An 18,135-nucleotide genomic window follows, 5' to 3' on the forward strand; every position below is an offset into this window, starting at 1 on the left:
GAAATCTTAGCTCAAACAGCTGCAAAACCTGTTTGCCCAGCACGGAGACCTTGAGTTCTATAAGATAAAGCCATAAACATGTGTATCCGAGTCTTCTATCAAAAGTTACAGCTATTCATATGAAGTTGTACAAAAACGCTTTCTTTCGCCAAGACAGTGCGTTTCTCACTGTTACATGCATTTGAATGGGGAACTCGACCGAAACAAAGTATAAGTTTTCATTATGTGAATAACTTGGAAATCTTAGCTCAAACAGCTGCAAAACCTGTTTTCCCAGCACGGAGAGCTTGAGTTCTATAATATAAGGCCATAAACATGTTTGTCTGAGTCTTCTATCAAAAGTTACAGCTATTTCTATGAAGTTGTACAAAAACGCTTTCTTTCGCCAAGACAGTGCGTTTCTCACTGTTACATGCATTTGAAGTGGGAACTCGACCGAAACAAAGTATAGGTTTTCATTATGTGAATAACTTGGAAATCTTAGCTCAAACAGCTGCAAAACCTGTTTGCCCAGCACGGAGACCTTGAGTTCTATAAGATAAAGCCATAAACATGTGTATCCGAGTCTTCTATCAAAAGTTACAGCTATTTATATGAAGTTGTACAAAAACGCTTTCTTTCGCCAAGACAGTGCGTTTCTCACTGTTACATGCATTTGAATGGGGAACTCGACCGAAACAAAGTATAAGTTTTCATTATGTGAATAACTTGGAAATCTTAGCTCAAACAGCTGCAAAACCTGTTTGCCCAGCACGGAGACCTTGAGTTCTATAAGATAAAGCCATAAACATGTGTATCCGAGTCTTCTATCAAAAGTTACAGCTATTTATATGAAGTTGTACAAAAACGCTTTCTTTCGCCAAGACAGTGGGTTTCTCACTGTTACATGCATTTGAAGTGGGAACTCGACCGAAACAAAGTATAGGTTTTCATTATGTGAATAACTTGGAAATCTTAGCTCAAACAGCTGCAAAACCTATTTGCCCAGCACGGAGACCTTGAGTTCTATAAGATAAAGCCATAAACATGTGTATCCGAGTCTTCTATCAAAAGTTACAGCTATTTATATGAAGTTGTACAAAAACGCTTTCTTTCGCCAAGACAGTGCGTTTCTCACTGTTACATGCATTTGAATGGGGAACTCGACCGAAACAAAGTATAGGTTTTCATTATGTGAATAACTTGGAAATCTTAGCTCAAACAGCTGCAAAACCTGTTTGCCCAGCACGGAGACCTTGAGTTCTATAAGATAAAGCCATAAACATGTGTATCCGAGTCTTCTATCAAAAGTTACAGCTATTTCTATGAAGTTGTACAAAAACGCTTTCTTTCGCCAAGACAGTGCGTTTCTCACTGTTACATGCATTTGAATGGGGAACTCGACCGAAACAAAGTATAAGTTTTCATTATGTGAATAACTTGGAAATCTTAGCTCAAACAGCTGCAAAACCTGTTTGCCCAGCACGGAGACCTTGAGTTCTATAAGATAAAGCCATAAACATGTGTATCCGAGTCTTCTATCAAAAGTTACAGCTATTTATATGAAGTTGTACAAAAACGCTTTCTTTCGCCAAGACAGTGCGTTTCTCACTGTTACATGCATTTGAAGTGGGAACTCGACCGAAACAAAGTATAGGTTTTCATTATGTGAATAACTTGGAAATCTTAGCTCAAACAGCTGCAAAACCTGTTTGCCCAGCACGGAGACCTTGAGTTCTATAAGATAAAGCCATAAACATGTGTATCCGAGTCTTCTATCAAAAGTTACAGCTATTCATATGAAGTTGTACAAAAACGCTTTCTTTCGCCAAGACAGTGCGTTTCTCACTGTTACATGCATTTGAATGGGGAACTCGACCGAAACAAAGTATAAGTTTTCATTATGTGAATAACTTGGAAATCTTAGCTCAAACAGCTGCAAAACCTGTTTTCCCAGCACGGAGAGCTTGAGTTCTATAATATAAGGCCATAAACATGTTTGTCTGAGTCTTCTATCAAAAGTTACAGCTATTTCTATGAAGTTGTACAAAAACGCTTTCTTTCGCCAAGACAGTGCGTTTCTCACTGTTACATGCATTTGAAGTGGGAACTCGACCGAAACAAAGTATAGGTTTTCATTATGTGAATAACTTGGAAATCTTAGCTCAAACAGCTGCAAAACCTGTTTGCCCAGCACGGAGACCTTGAGTTCTATAAGATAAAGCCATAAACATGTGTATCCGAGTCTTCTATCAAAAGTTACAGCTATTTATATGAAGTTGTACAAAAACGCTTTCTTTCGCCAAGACAGTGCGTTTCTCACTGTTACATGCATTTGAATGGGGAACTCGACCGAAACAAAGTATAAGTTTTCATTATGTGAATAACTTGGAAATCTTAGCTCAAACAGCTGCAAAACCTGTTTGCCCAGCACGGAGACCTTGAGTTCTATAAGATAAAGCCATAAACATGTGTATCCGAGTCTTCTATCAAAAGTTACAGCTATTTATATGAAGTTGTACAAAAACGCTTTCTTTCGCCAAGACAGTGGGTTTCTCACTGTTACATGCATTTGAAGTGGGAACTCGACCGAAACAAAGTATAGGTTTTCATTATGTGAATAACTTGGAAATCTTAGCTCAAACAGCTGCAAAACCTGTTTGCCCAGCACGGAGACCTTGAGTTCTATAAGATAAAGCCATAAACATGTGTATCCGAGTCTTCTATCAAAAGTTACAGCTATTTATATGAAGTTGTACAAAAACGCTTTCTTTCGCCAAGACAGTGCGTTTCTCACTGTTACATGCATTTGAATGGGGAACTCGACCGAAACAAAGTATAAGTTTTCATTATGTGAATAACTTGGAAATCTTAGCTCAAACAGCTGCAAAACCTGTTTTCCCAGCACGGAGAGCTTGAGTTCTATAATATAAGGCCATAAACATGTTTGTCTGAGTCTTCTATCAAAAGTTACAGCTATTTCTATGAAGTTGTACAAAAACGCTTTCTTTCGCCAAGACAGTGCGTTTCTCACTGTTACATGCATTTGAAGTGGGAACTCGACCGAAACAAAGTATAGGTTTTCATTATGTGAATAACTTGGAAATCTTAGCTCAAACAGCTGCAAAACCTGTTTGCCCAGCACGGAGACCTTGAGTTCTATAAGATAAAGCCATAAACATGTGTATCCGAGTCTTCTATCAAAAGTTACAGCTATTTATATGAAGTTGTACAAAAACGCTTTCTTTCGCCAAGACAGTGCGTTTCTCACTGTTACATGCATTTGAAGTGGGAACTCGACCGAAACAAAGTATAGGTTTTCATTATGTGAATAACTTGGAAATCTTAGCTCAAACAGCTGCAAAACCTGTTTGCCCAGCACGGAGACCTTGAGTTCTATAAGATAAAGCCATAAACATGTGTATCCGAGTCTTCTATCAAAAGTTACAGCTATTTATATGAAGTTGTACAAAAACGCTTTCTTTCGCCAAGACAGTGCGTTTCTCACTGTTACATGCATTTGAATGGGGAACTCCACCGAAACAAAGTATAGGTTTTCATTATGTGAATAACTTGGAAATCTTAGCTCAAACAGCTGCAAAACCTATTTGCCCAGCACGGAGACCTTGAGTTCTATAAGATAAAGCCATAAACATGTGTATCCGAGTCTTCTATCAAAAGTTACAGCTATTTATATGAAGTTGTACAAAAACGCTTTCTTTCGCCAAGACAGTGCGTTTCTCACTGTTACATGCATTTGAAGTGGGAACTCGACCGAAACAAAGTATAGGTTTTCATTATGTGAATAACTTGGAAATCTTAGCTCAAACAGCTGCAAAACCTGTTTGCCCAGCACGGAGACCTTGAGTTCTATAAGATAAAGCCATAAACATGTGTATCCGAGTCTTCTATCAAAAGTTACAGCTATTTATATGAAGTTGTACAAAAACGCTTTCTTTCGCCAAGACAGTGCGTTTCTCACTGTTACATGCATTTGAAGTGGGAACTCGACCGAAACAAAGTATAGGTTTTCATTATGTGAATAACTTGGAAATCTTAGCTCAAACAGCTGCAAAACCTGTTTGCCCAGCACGGAGACCTTGAGTTCTATAAGATAAAGCCATAAACATGTGTATCCGAGTCTTCTATCAAAAGTTACAGCTATTTATATGAAGTTGTACAAAAACGCTTTCTTTCGCCAAGACAGTGCGTTTCTCACTGTTACATGCATTTGAATGGGGAACTCGACCGAAACAAAGTATAAGTTTTCATTATGTGAATAACTTGGAAATCTTAGCTCAAACAGCTGCAAAACCTGTTTGCCCAGCACGGAGACCTTGAGTTCTATAAGATAAAGCCATAAACATGTGTAACCGAGTCTTCTATCAAAAGTTACAGCTATTTATATGAAGTTGTACAAAAACGCTTTCTTTCGCCAAGACAGTGCGTTTCTCACTGTTACATGCATTTGAATGGGGAACTCCACCGAAACAAAGTATAGGTTTTCATTATGTGAATAACTTGGAAATCTTAGCTCAAACAGCTGCAAAACCTATTTGCCCAGCACGGAGACCTTGAGTTCTATAAGATAAAGCCATAAACATGTGTATCCGAGTCTTCTATCAAAAGTTACAGCTATTTATATGAAGTTGTACAAAAACGCTTTCTTTCGCCAAGACAGTGCGTTTCTCACTGTTACATGCATTTGAATGGGGAACTCGACCGAAACAAAGTATAAGTTTTCATTATGTGAATAACTTGGAAATCTTAGCTCAAACAGCTGCAAAACCTGTTTGCCCAGCACGGAGACCTTGAGTTCTATAAGATAAAGCCATAAACATGTGTATCCGAGTCTTCTATCAAAAGTTACAGCTATTTATATGAAGTTGTACAAAAACGCTTTCTTTCGCCAAGACAGTGCGTTTCTCACTGTTACATGCATTTGAAGTGGGAACTCGACCGAAACAAAGTATAGGTTTTCATTATGTGAATAACTTGGAAATCTTAGCTCAAACAGCTGCAAAACCTGTTTGCCCAGCACGGAGACCTTGAGTTCTATAAGATAAAGCCATAAACATGTGTATCCGAGTCTTCTATCAAAAGTTACAGCTATTTATATGAAGTTGTACAAAAACGCTTTCTTTCGCCAAGACAGTGCGTTTCTCACTGTTACATGCATTTGAATGGGGAACTCGACCGAAACAAAGTATAAGTTTTCATTATGTGAATAACTTGGAAATCTTAGCTCAAACAGCTGCAAAACCTGTTTTCCCAGCACGGAGAGCTTGAGTTCTATAATATAAGGCCATAAACATGTTTGTCTGAGTCTTCTATCAAAAGTTACAGCTATTTCTATGAAGTTGTACAAAAACGCTTTCTTTCGCCAAGACAGTGCGTTTCTCACTGTTACATGCATTTGAAGTGGGAACTCGACCGAAACAAAGTATAGGTTTTCATTATGTGAATAACTTGGAAATCTTAGCTCAAACAGCTGCAAAACCTGTTTGCCCAGCACGGAGACCTTGAGTTCTATAAGATAAAGCCATAAACATGTGTATCCGAGTCTTCTATCAAAAGTTACAGCTATTTATATGAAGTTGTACAAAAACGCTTTCTTTCGCCAAGACAGTGCGTTTCTCACTGTTACATGCATTTGAAGTGGGAACTCGACCGAAACAAAGTATAGGTTTTCATTATGTGAATAACTTGGAAATCTTAGCTCAAACAGCTGCAAAACCTGTTTGCCCAGCACGGAGACCTTGAGTTCTATAAGATAAAGCCATAAACATGTGTATCCGAGTCTTCTATCAAAAGTTACAGCTATTTATATGAAGTTGTACAAAAACGCTTTCTTTCGCCAAGACAGTGCGTTTCTCACTGTTACATGCATTTGAATGGGGAACTCGACCGAAACAAAGTATAAGTTTTCATTATGTGAATAACTTGGAAATCTTAGCTCAAACAGCTGCAAAACCTGTTTGCCCAGCACGGAGACCTTGAGTTCTATAAGATAAAGCCATAAACATGTGTATCCGAGTCTTCTATCAAAAGTTACAGCTATTTATATGAAGTTGTACAAAAACGCTTTCTTTCGCCAAGACAGTGCGTTTCTCACTGTTACATGCATTTGAATGGGGAACTCCACCGAAACAAAGTATAGGTTTTCATTATGTGAATAACTTGGAAATGTTAGCTCAAACAGCTGCAAAACCTATTTGCCCAGCACGGAGACCTTGAGTTCTATAAGATAAAGCCATAAACATGTGTATCCGAGTCTTCTATCAAAAGTTACAGCTATTTATATGAAGTTGTACAAAAACGCTTTCTTTCGCCAAGACAGTGCGTTTCTCACTGTTACATGCATTTGAATGGGGAACTCGACCGAAACAAAGTATAAGTTTTCATTATGTGAATAACTTGGAAATCTTAGCTCAAACAGCTGCAAAACCTGTTTGCCCAGCACGGAGACCTTGAGTTCTATAAGATAAAGCCATAAACATGTGTATCCGAGTCTTCTATCAAAAGTTACAGCTATTTATATGAAGTTGTACAAAAACGCTTTCTTTCGCCAAGACAGTGCGTTTCTCACTGTTACATGCATTTGAAGTGGGAACTCGACCGAAACAAAGTATAGGTTTTCATTATGTGAATAACTTGGAAATCTTAGCTCAAACAGCTGCAAAACCTGTTTGCCCAGCACGGAGACCTTGAGTTCTATAAGATAAAGCCATAAACATGTGTATCCGAGTCTTCTATCAAAAGTTACAGCTATTTATATGAAGTTGTACAAAAACGCTTTCTTTCGCCAAGACAGTGCGTTTCTCACTGTTACATGCATTTGAATGGGGAACTCGACCGAAACAAAGTATAAGTTTTCATTATGTGAATAACTTGGAAATCTTAGCTCAAACAGCTGCAAAACCTGTTTTCCCAGCACGGAGAGCTTGAGTTCTATAATATAAGGCCATAAACATGTTTGTCTGAGTCTTCTATCAAAAGTTACAGCTATTTCTATGAAGTTGTACAAAAACGCTTTCTTTCGCCAAGACAGTGCGTTTCTCACTGTTACATGCATTTGAAGTGGGAACTCGACCGAAACAAAGTATAGGTTTTCATTATGTGAATAACTTGGAAATCTTAGCTCAAACAGCTGCAAAACCTGTTTGCCCAGCACGGAGACCTTGAGTTCTATAAGATAAAGCCATAAACATGTGTATCCGAGTCTTCTATCAAAAGTTACAGCTATTTATATGAAGTTGTACAAAAACGCTTTCTTTCGCCAAGACAGTGCGTTTCTCACTGTTACATGCATTTGAATGGGGAACTCGACCGAAACAAAGTATAAGTTTTCATTATGTGAATAACTTGGAAATCTTAGCTCAAACAGCTGCAAAACCTGTTTGCCCAGCACGGAGACCTTGAGTTCTATAAGATAAAGCCATAAACATGTGTATCCGAGTCTTCTATCAAAAGTTACAGCTATTTATATGAAGTTGTACAAAAACGCTTTCTTTCGCCAAGACAGTGGGTTTCTCACTGTTACATGCATTTGAAGTGGGAACTCGACCGAAACAAAGTATAGGTTTTCATTATGTGAATAACTTGGAAATCTTAGCTCAAACAGCTGCAAAACCTGTTTGCCCAGCACGGAGACCTTGAGTTCTATAAGATAAAGCCATAAACATGTGTATCCGAGTCTTCTATCAAAAGTTACAGCTATTTATATGAAGTTGTACAAAAACGCTTTCTTTCGCCAAGACAGTGCGTTTCTCACTGTTACATGCATTTGAATGGGGAACTCGACCGAAACAAAGTATAAGTTTTCATTATGTGAATAACTTGGAAATCTTAGCTCAAACAGCTGCAAAACCTGTTTTCCCAGCACGGAGAGCTTGAGTTCTATAATATAAGGCCATAAACATGTTTGTCTGAGTCTTCTATCAAAAGTTACAGCTATTTCTATGAAGTTGTACAAAAACGCTTTCTTTCGCCAAGACAGTGCGTTTCTCACTGTTACATGCATTTGAAGTGGGAACTCGACCGAAACAAAGTATAGGTTTTCATTATGTGAATAACTTGGAAATCTTAGCTCAAACAGCTGCAAAACCTGTTTGCCCAGCACGGAGACCTTGAGTTCTATAAGATAAAGCCATAAACATGTGTATCCGAGTCTTCTATCAAAAGTTACAGCTATTTATATGAAGTTGTACAAAAACGCTTTCTTTCGCCAAGACAGTGCGTTTCTCACTGTTACATGCATTTGAAGTGGGAACTCGACCGAAACAAAGTATAGGTTTTCATTATGTGAATAACTTGGAAATCTTAGCTCAAACAGCTGCAAAACCTATTTGCCCAGCACGGAGACCTTGAGTTCTATAAGATAAAGCCATAAACATGTGTATCCGAGTCTTCTATCAAAAGTTACAGCTATTTATATGAAGTTGTACAAAAACGCTTTCTTTCGCCAAGACAGTGCGTTTCTCACTGTTACATGCATTTGAATGGGGAACTCCACCGAAACAAAGTATAGGTTTTCATTATGTGAATAACTTGGAAATCTTAGCTCAAACAGCTGCAAAACCTATTTGCCCAGCACGGAGACCTTGAGTTCTATAAGATAAAGCCATAAACATGTGTATCCGAGTCTTCTATCAAAAGTTACAGCTATTTATATGAAGTTGTACAAAAACGCTTTCTTTCGCCAAGACAGTGCGTTTCTCACTGTTACATGCATTTGAAGTGGGAACTCGACCGAAACAAAGTATAGGTTTTCATTATGTGAATAACTTGGAAATCTTAGCTCAAACAGCTGCAAAACCTGTTTGCCCAGCACGGAGACCTTGAGTTCTATAAGATAAAGCCATAAACATGTGTATCCGAGTCTTCTATCAAAAGTTACAGCTATTTATATGAAGTTGTACAAAAACGCTTTCTTTCGCCAAGACAGTGCGTTTCTCACTGTTACATGCATTTGAATGGGGAACTCCACCGAAACAAAGTATAGGTTTTCATTATGTGAATAACTTGGAAATCTTAGCTCAAACAGCTGCAAAACCTATTTGCCCAGCACGGAGACCTTGAGTTCTATAAGATAAAGCCATAAACATGTGTATCCGAGTCTTCTATCAAAAGTTACAGCTATTTATATGAAGTTGTACAAAAACGCTTTCTTTCGCCAAGACAGTGCGTTTCTCACTGTTACATGCATTTGAAGTGGGAACTCGACCGAAACAAAGTATAGGTTTTCATTATGTGAATAACTTGGAAATCTTAGCTCAAACAGCTGCAAAACCTGTTTGCCCAGCACGGAGACCTTGAGTTCTATAAGATAAAGCCATAAACATGTGTATCCGAGTCTTCTATCAAAAGTTACAGCTATTTATATGAAGTTGTACAAAAACGCTTTCTTTCGCCAAGACAGTGCGTTTCTCACTGTTACATGCATTTGAAGTGGGAACTCGACCGAAACAAAGTATAGGTTTTCATTATGTGAATAACTTGGAAATCTTAGCTCAAACAGCTGCAAAACCTGTTTGCCCAGCACGGAGACCTTGAGTTCTATAAGATAAAGCCATAAACATGTGTATCCGAGTCTTCTATCAAAAGTTACAGCTATTTATATGAAGTTGTACAAAAACGCTTTCTTTCGCCAAGACAGTGCGTTTCTCACTGTTACATGCATTTGAATGGGGAACTCGACCGAAACAAAGTATAAGTTTTCATTATGTGAATAACTTGGAAATCTTAGCTCAAACAGCTGCAAAACCTGTTTTCCCAGCACGGAGAGCTTGAGTTCTATAATATAAGGCCATAAACATGTTTGTCTGAGTCTTCTATCAAAAGTTACAGCTATTTCTATGAAGTTGTACAAAAACGCTTTCTTTCGCCAAGACAGTGCGTTTCTCACTGTTACATGCATTTGAAGTGGGAACTCGACCGAAACAAAGTATAGGTTTTCATTATGTGAATAACTTGGAAATCTTAGCTCAAACAGCTGCAAAACCTGTTTGCCCAGCACGGAGACCTTGAGTTCTATAAGATAAAGCCATAAACATGTGTATCCGAGTCTTCTATCAAAAGTTACAGCTATTTATATGAAGTTGTACAAAAACGCTTTCTTTCGCCAAGACAGTGCGTTTCTCACTGTTACATGCATTTGAATGGGGAACTCGACCGAAACAAAGTATAGGTTTTCATTATGTGAATAACTTGGAAATCTTAGCTCAAACAGCTGCAAAACCTGTTTGCCCAGCACGGAGACCTTGAGTTCTATAAGATAAAGCCATAAACATGTGTATCCGAGTCTTCTATCAAAAGTTACAGCTATTCATATGAAGTTGTACAAAAACGCTTTCTTTCGCCAAGACAGTGCGTTTCTCATTGTTACATGCATTTGAATGGGGAACTCGACCGAAACAAAGTATAAGTTTTCATTATGTGAATAACTTGGAAATCTTAGCTCAAACAGCTGCAAAACCTGTTTGCCCAGCACGGAGACCTTGAGTTCTATAAGATAAAGCCATAAACATGTTTGTCTGAGTCTTCTATCAAAAGTTACAGCTATTTATATGAAGTTGTACAAAAACGCTTTCTTTCGCCAAGACAGTGCGTTTCTCACTGTTACATGCATTTGAATGGGGAACTCCACCGAAACAAAGTATAGGTTTTCATTATGTGAATAACTTGGAAATCTTAGCTCAAACAGCTGCAAAACCTATTTGCCCAGCACGGAGACCTTGAGTTCTATAAGATAAAGCCATAAACATGTGTATCCGAGTCTTCTATCAAAAGTTACAGCTATTTATATGAAGTTGTACAAAAACGCTTTCTTTCGCCAAGACAGTGCGTTTCTCACTGTTACATGCATTTGAATGGGGAACTCGACCGAAACAAAGTATAAGTTTTCATTATGTGAATAACTTGGAAATCTTAGCTCAAACAGCTGCAAAACCTGTTTGCCCAGCACGGAGACCTTGAGTTCTATAAGATAAAGCCATAAACATGTGTATCCGAGTCTTCTATCAAAAGTTACAGCTATTTATATGAAGTTGTACAAAAACGCTTTCTTTCGCCAAGACAGTGCGTTTCTCACTGTTACATGCATTTGAAGTGGGAACTCGACCGAAACAAAGTATAGGTTTTCATTATGTGAATAACTTGGAAATCTTAGCTCAAACAGCTGCAAAACCTGTTTGCCCAGCACGGAGACCTTGAGTTCTATAAGATAAAGCCATAAACATGTGTATCCGAGTCTTCTATCAAAAGTTACAGCTATTTATATGAAGTTGTACAAAAACGCTTTCTTTCGCCAAGACAGTGCGTTTCTCACTGTTACATGCATTTGAATGGGGAACTCGACCGAAACAAAGTATAAGTTTTCATTATGTGAATAACTTGGAAATCTTAGCTCAAACAGCTGCAAAACCTGTTTTCCCAGCACGGAGAGCTTGAGTTCTATAATATAAGGCCATAAACATGTTTGTCTGAGTCTTCTATCAAAAGTTACAGCTATTTCTATGAAGTTGTACAAAAACGCTTTCTTTCGCCAAGACAGTGCGTTTCTCACTGTTACATGCATTTGAAGTGGGAACTCGACCGAAACAAAGTATAGGTTTTCATTATGTGAATAACTTGGAAATCTTAGCTCAAACAGCTGCAAAACCTGTTTGCCCAGCACGGAGACCTTGAGTTCTATAAGATAAAGCCATAAACATGTGTATCCGAGTCTTCTATCAAAAGTTACAGCTATTTATATGAAGTTGTACAAAAACGCTTTCTTTCGCCAAGACAGTGCGTTTCTCACTGTTACATGCATTTGAATGGGGAACTCGACCGAAACAAAGTATAAGTTTTCATTATGTGAATAACTTGGAAATCTTAGCTCAAACAGCTGCAAAACCTGTTTGCCCAGCACGGAGACCTTGAGTTCTATAAGATAAAGCCATAAACATGTGTATCCGAGTCTTCTATCAAAAGTTACAGCTATTTATATGAAGTTGTACAAAAACGCTTTCTTTCGCCAAGACAGTGGGTTTCTCACTGTTACATGCATTTGAAGTGGGAACTCGACCGAAACAAAGTATAGGTTTTCATTATGTGAATAACTTGGAAATCTTAGCTCAAACAGCTGCAAAACCTGTTTGCCCAGCACGGAGACCTTGAGTTCTATAAGATAAAGCCATAAACATGTGTATCCGAGTCTTCTATCAAAAGTTACAGCTATTTATATGAAGTTGTACAAAAACGCTTTCTTTCGCCAAGACAGTGCGTTTCTCACTGTTACATGCATTTGAATGGGGAACTCGACCGAAACAAAGTATAAGTTTTCATTATGTGAATAACTTGGAAATCTTAGCTCAAACAGCTGCAAAACCTGTTTTCCCAGCACGGAGAGCTTGAGTTCTATAATATAAGGCCATAAACATGTTTGTCTGAGTCTTCTATCAAAAGTTACAGCTATTTCTATGAAGTTGTACAAAAACGCTTTCTTTCGCCAAGACAGTGCGTTTCTCACTGTTACATGCATTTGAAGTGGGAACTCGACCGAAACAAAGTATAGGTTTTCATTATGTGAATAACTTGGAAATCTTAGCTCAAACAGCTGCAAAACCTGTTTTCCCAGCACGGAGACCTTGAGTTCTATAAGATAAAGCCATAAACATGTGTATCCGAGTCTTCTATCAAAAGTTACAGCTATTTATATGAAGTTGTACAAAAACGCTTTCTTTCGCCAAGACAGTGCGTTTCTCACTGTTACATGCATTTGAAGTGGGAACTCGACCGAAACAAAGTATAGGTTTTCATTATGTGAATAACTTGGAAATCTTAGCTCAAACAGCTGCAAAACCTGTTTGCCCAGCACGGAGACCTTGAGTTCTATAAGATAAAGCCATAAACATGTGTATCCGAGTCTTCTATCAAAAGTTACAGCTATTTATATGAAGTTGTACAAAAACGCTTTCTTTCGCCAAGACAGTGCGTTTCTCACTGTTACATGCATTTGAAGTGGGAACTCGACCGAAACAAAGTATAGGTTTTCATTATGTGAATAACTTGGAAATCTTAGCTCAAACAGCTGCAAAACCTGTTTTCCCAGCACGGGAACCTTGAGTTCTATAAGATAAAGCCATAAACATGTGTATCCGAGTCTTCTATCAAAAGTTACAGCTATTCATATGAAGTTGTACAAAAACGCTTTCTTTCGCCAAGACAGTGCGTTTCTCACTGTTACATGCATTTGAATGGGGAACTCGACCGAAACAAAGTATAAGTTTTCATTATGTGAATAACTTGGAAATCTTAGCTCAAACAGCTGCAAAACCTGTTTGCCCAGCACGGAGACCTTGAGTTCTATAAGATAAAGCCATAAACATGTGTATCCGAGTCTTCTATCAAAAGTTACAGCTATTTATATGAAGTTGTACAAAAACGCTTTCTTTCGCCAAGACAGTGCGTTTCTCACTGTTACATGCATTTGAAGTGGGAACTCGACCGAAACAAAGTATAGGTTTTCATTATGTGAATAACTTGGAAATCTTAGCTCAAACAGCTGCAAAACCTGTTTGCCCAGCACGGAGACCTTGAGTTCTATAAGATAAAGCCATAAACATGTGTATCCGAGTCTTCTATCAAAAGTTACAGCTATTTATATGAAGTTGTACAAAAACGCTTTCTTTCGCCAAGACAGTGCGTTTCTCACTGTTACATGCATTTGAATGGGGAACTCGACCGAAACAAAGTATAAGTTTTCATTATGTGAATAACTTGGAAATCTTAGCTCAAACAGCTGCAAAACCTGTTTTCCCAGCACGGAGAGCTTGAGTTCTATAATATAAGGCCATAAACATGTTTGTCTGAGTCTTCTATCAAAAGTTACAGCTATTTCTATGAAGTTGTACAAAAACGCTTTCTTTCGCCAAGACAGTGCGTTTCTCACTGTTACATGCATTTGAAGTGGGAACTCGACCGAAACAAAGTATAGGTTTTCATTATGTGAATAACTTGGAAATCTTAGCTCAAACAGCTGCAAAACCTGTTTGCCCAGCACGGAGACCTTGAGTTCTATAAGATAAAGCCATAAACATGTGTATCCGAGTCTTCTATCAAAAGTTACAGCTATTTATATGAAGTTGTACAAAAACGCTTTCTTTCGCCAAGACAGTGCGTTTCTCACTGTTACATGCATTTGAATGGGGAACTCGACCGAAACAAAGTATAAGTTTTCATTATGTGAATAACTTGGAAATCTTAGCTCAAACAGCTGCAAAACCTGTTTGCCCAGCACGGAGACCTTGAGTTCTATAAGATAAAGCCATAAACATGTGTATCCGAGTCTTCTATCAAAAGTTACAGCTATTTATATGAAGTTGTACAAAAACGCTTTCTTTCGCCAAGACAGTGGGTTTCTCACTGTTACATGCATTTGAAGTGGGAACTCGACCGAAACAAAGTATAGGTTTTCATTATGTGAATAACTTGGAAATCTTAGCTCAAACAGCTGCAAAACCTGTTTGCCCAGCACGGAGACCTTGAGTTCTATAAGATAAAGCCATAAACATGTGTATCCGAGTCTTCTATCAAAAGTTACAGCTATTTATATGAAGTTGTACAAAAACGCTTTCTTTCGCCAAGACAGTGCGTTTCTCACTGTTACATGCATTTGAATGGGGAACTCGACCGAAACAAAGTATAAGTTTTCATTATGTGAATAACTTGGAAATCTTAGCTCAAACAGCTGCAAAACCTGTTTTCCCAGCACGGAGAGCTTGAGTTCTATAATATAAGGCCATAAACATGTTTGTCTGAGTCTTCTATCAAAAGTTACAGCTATTTCTATGAAGTTGTACAAAAACGCTTTCTTTCGCCAAGACAGTGCGTTTCTCACTGTTACATGCATTTGAATGGGGAACTCGACCGAAACAAAGTATAGGTTTTCATTATGTGAATAACTTGGAAATCTTAGCTCAAACAGCTGCAAAACCTATTTGCCCAGCACGGAGACCTTGAGTTCTATAAGATAAAGCCATAAACATGTGTATCCGAGTCTTCTATCAAAAGTTACAGCTATTTATATGAAGTTGTACAAAAACGCTTTCTTTCGCCAAGACAGTGCGTTTCTCACTGTTACATGCATTTGAAGTGGGAACTCGACCGAAACAAAGTATAGGTTTTCATTATGTGAATAACTTGGAAATCTTAGCTCAAACAGCTGCAAAACCTGTTTGCCCAGCACGGAGACCTTGAGTTCTATAAGATAAAGCCATAAACATGTGTATCCGAGTCTTCTATCAAAAGTTACAGCTATTTATATGAAGTTGTACAAAAACGCTTTCTTTCGCCAAGACAGTGCGTTTCTCACTGTTACATGCATTTGAATGGGGAACTCGACCGAAACAAAGTATAAGTTTTCATTATGTGAATAACTTGGAAATCTTAGCTCAAACAGCTGCAAAACCTGTTTTCCCAGCACGGAGAGCTTGAGTTCTATAATATAAGGCCATAAACATGTTTGTCTGAGTCTTCTATCAAAAGTTACAGCTATTTCTATGAAGTTGTACAAAAACGCTTTCTTTCGCCAAGACAGTGCGTTTCTCACTGTTACATGCATTTGAAGTGGGAACTCGACCGAAACAAAGTATAGGTTTTCATTATGTGAATAACTTGGAAATCTTAGCTCAAACAGCTGCAAAACCTGTTTGCCCAGCACGGAGACCTTGAGTTCTATAAGATAAAGCCATAAACATGTGTATCCGAGTCTTCTATCAAAAGTTACAGCTATTTATATGAAGTTGTACAAAAACGCTTTCTTTCGCCAAGACAGTGCGTTTCTCACTGTTACATGCATTTGAATGGGGAACTCGACCGAAACAAAGTATAGGTTTTCATTATGTGAATAACTTGGAAATCTTAGCTCAAACAGCTGCAAAACCTGTTTGCCCAGCACGGAGACCTTGAGTTCTGTAAGATAAAGCCATAAACATGTGTATCCGAGTCTTCTATCAAAAGTTACAGCTATTCATATGAAGTTGTACAAAAACGCTTTCTTTCGCCAAGACAGTGCGTTTCTCATTGTTACATGCATTTGAATGGGGAACTCGACCGAAACAAAGTATAAGTTTTCATTATGTGAATAACTTGGAAATCTTAGCTCAAACAGCTGCAAAACCTGTTTGCCCAGCACGGAGACCTTGAGTTCTATAAGATAAAGCCATAAACATGTTTGTCTGAGTCTTCTATCAAAAGTTACAGCTATTTATATGAAGTTGTACAAAAACGCTTTCTTTCGCCAAGACAGTGCGTTTCTCACTGTTACATGCATTTGAATGGGGAACTCCACCGAAACAAAGTATAGGTTTTCATTATGTGAATAACTTGGAAATCTTAGCTCAAACAGCTGCAAAACCTATTTGCCCAGCACGGAGACCTTGAGTTCTATAAGATAAAGCCATAAACATGTGTATCCGAGTCTTCTATCAAAAGTTACAGCTATTTATATGAAGTTGTACAAAAACGCTTTCTTTCGCCAAGACAGTGCGTTTCTCACTGTTACATGCATTTGAATGGGGAACTCGACCGAAACAAAGTATAAGTTTTCATTATGTGAATAACTTGGAAATCTTAGCTCAAACAGCTGCAAAACCTGTTTGCCCAGCACGGAGACCTTGAGTTCTATAAGATAAAGCCATAAACATGTGTATCCGAGTCTTCTATCAAAAGTTACAGCTATTTATATGAAGTTGTACAAAAACGCTTTCTTTCGCCAAGACAGTGCGTTTCTCACTGTTACATGCATTTGAAGTGGGAACTCGACCGAAACAAAGTATAGGTTTTCATTATGTGAATAACTTGGAAATCTTAGCTCAAACAGCTGCAAAACCTGTTTGCCCAGCACGGAGACCTTGAGTTCTATAAGATAAAGCCATAAACATGTGTATCCGAGTCTTCTATCAAAAGTTACAGCTATTTATATGAAGTTGTACAAAAACGCTTTCTTTCGCCAAGACAGTGCGTTTCTCACTGTTACATGCATTTGAATGGGGAACTCGACCGAAACAAAGTATAAGTTTTCATTATGTGAATAACTTGGAAATCTTAGCTCAAACAGCTGCAAAACCTGTTTTCCCAGCACGGAGAGCTTGAGTTCTATAATATAAGGCCATAAACATGTTTGTCTGAGTCTTCTATCAAAAGTTACAGCTATTTCTATGAAGTTGTACAAAAACGCTTTCTTTCGCCAAGACAGTGCGTTTCTCACTGTTACATGCATTTGAAGTGGGAACTCGACCGAAACAAAGTATAGGTTTTCATTATGTGAATAACTTGGAAATCTTAGCTCAAACAGCTGCAAAACCTGTTTGCCCAGCACGGAGACCTTGAGTTCTATAAGATAAAGCCATAAACATGTGTATCCGAGTCTTCTATCAAAAGTTACAGCTATTTATATGAAGTTGTACAAAAACGCTTTCTTTCGCCAAGACAGTGCGTTTCTCACTGTTACATGCATTTGAATGGGGAACTCGACCGAAACAAAGTATAAGTTTTCATTATGTGAATAACTTGGAAATCTTAGCTCAAACAGCTGCAAAACCTGTTTGCCCAGCACGGAGACCTTGAGTTCTATAAGATAAAGCCATAAACATGTGTATCCGAGTCTTCTATCAAAAGTTACAGCTATTTATATGAAGTTGTACAAAAACGCTTTCTTTCGCCAAGACAGTGGGTTTCTCAATGTTACATGCATTTGAAGTGGGAACTCGACCGAAACAAAGTATAGGTTTTCATTATGTGAATAACTTGGAAATCTTAGCTCAAACAGCTGCAAAACCTGTTTGCCCAGCACGGAGACCTTGAGTTCTATAAGATAAAGCCATAAACATGTGTATCCGAGTCTTCTATCAAAAGTTACAGCTATTTATATGAAGTTGTACAAAAACGCTTTCTTTCGCCAAGACAGTGTGTTTCTCACTGTTACATGCATTTGAATGGGGAACTCGACCGAAACAAAGTATAAGTTTTCATTATGTGAATAACTTGGAAATCTTAGCTCAAACAGCTGCAAAACCTGTTTTCCCAGCACGGAGAGCTTGAGTTCTATAATATAAGGCCATAAACATGTTTGTCTGAGTCTTCTATCAAAAGTTACAGCTATTTCTATGA

This window comes from Diplotaxodon limnothrissa, linkage group LG13, assembly GCF_057381915.1.
Source record: "Diplotaxodon limnothrissa isolate DT_005_m linkage group LG13, D_limnothrissa_male_GT1.1, whole genome shotgun sequence".
Taxonomy (NCBI): domain Eukaryota; kingdom Metazoa; phylum Chordata; class Actinopteri; order Cichliformes; family Cichlidae; genus Diplotaxodon; species Diplotaxodon limnothrissa.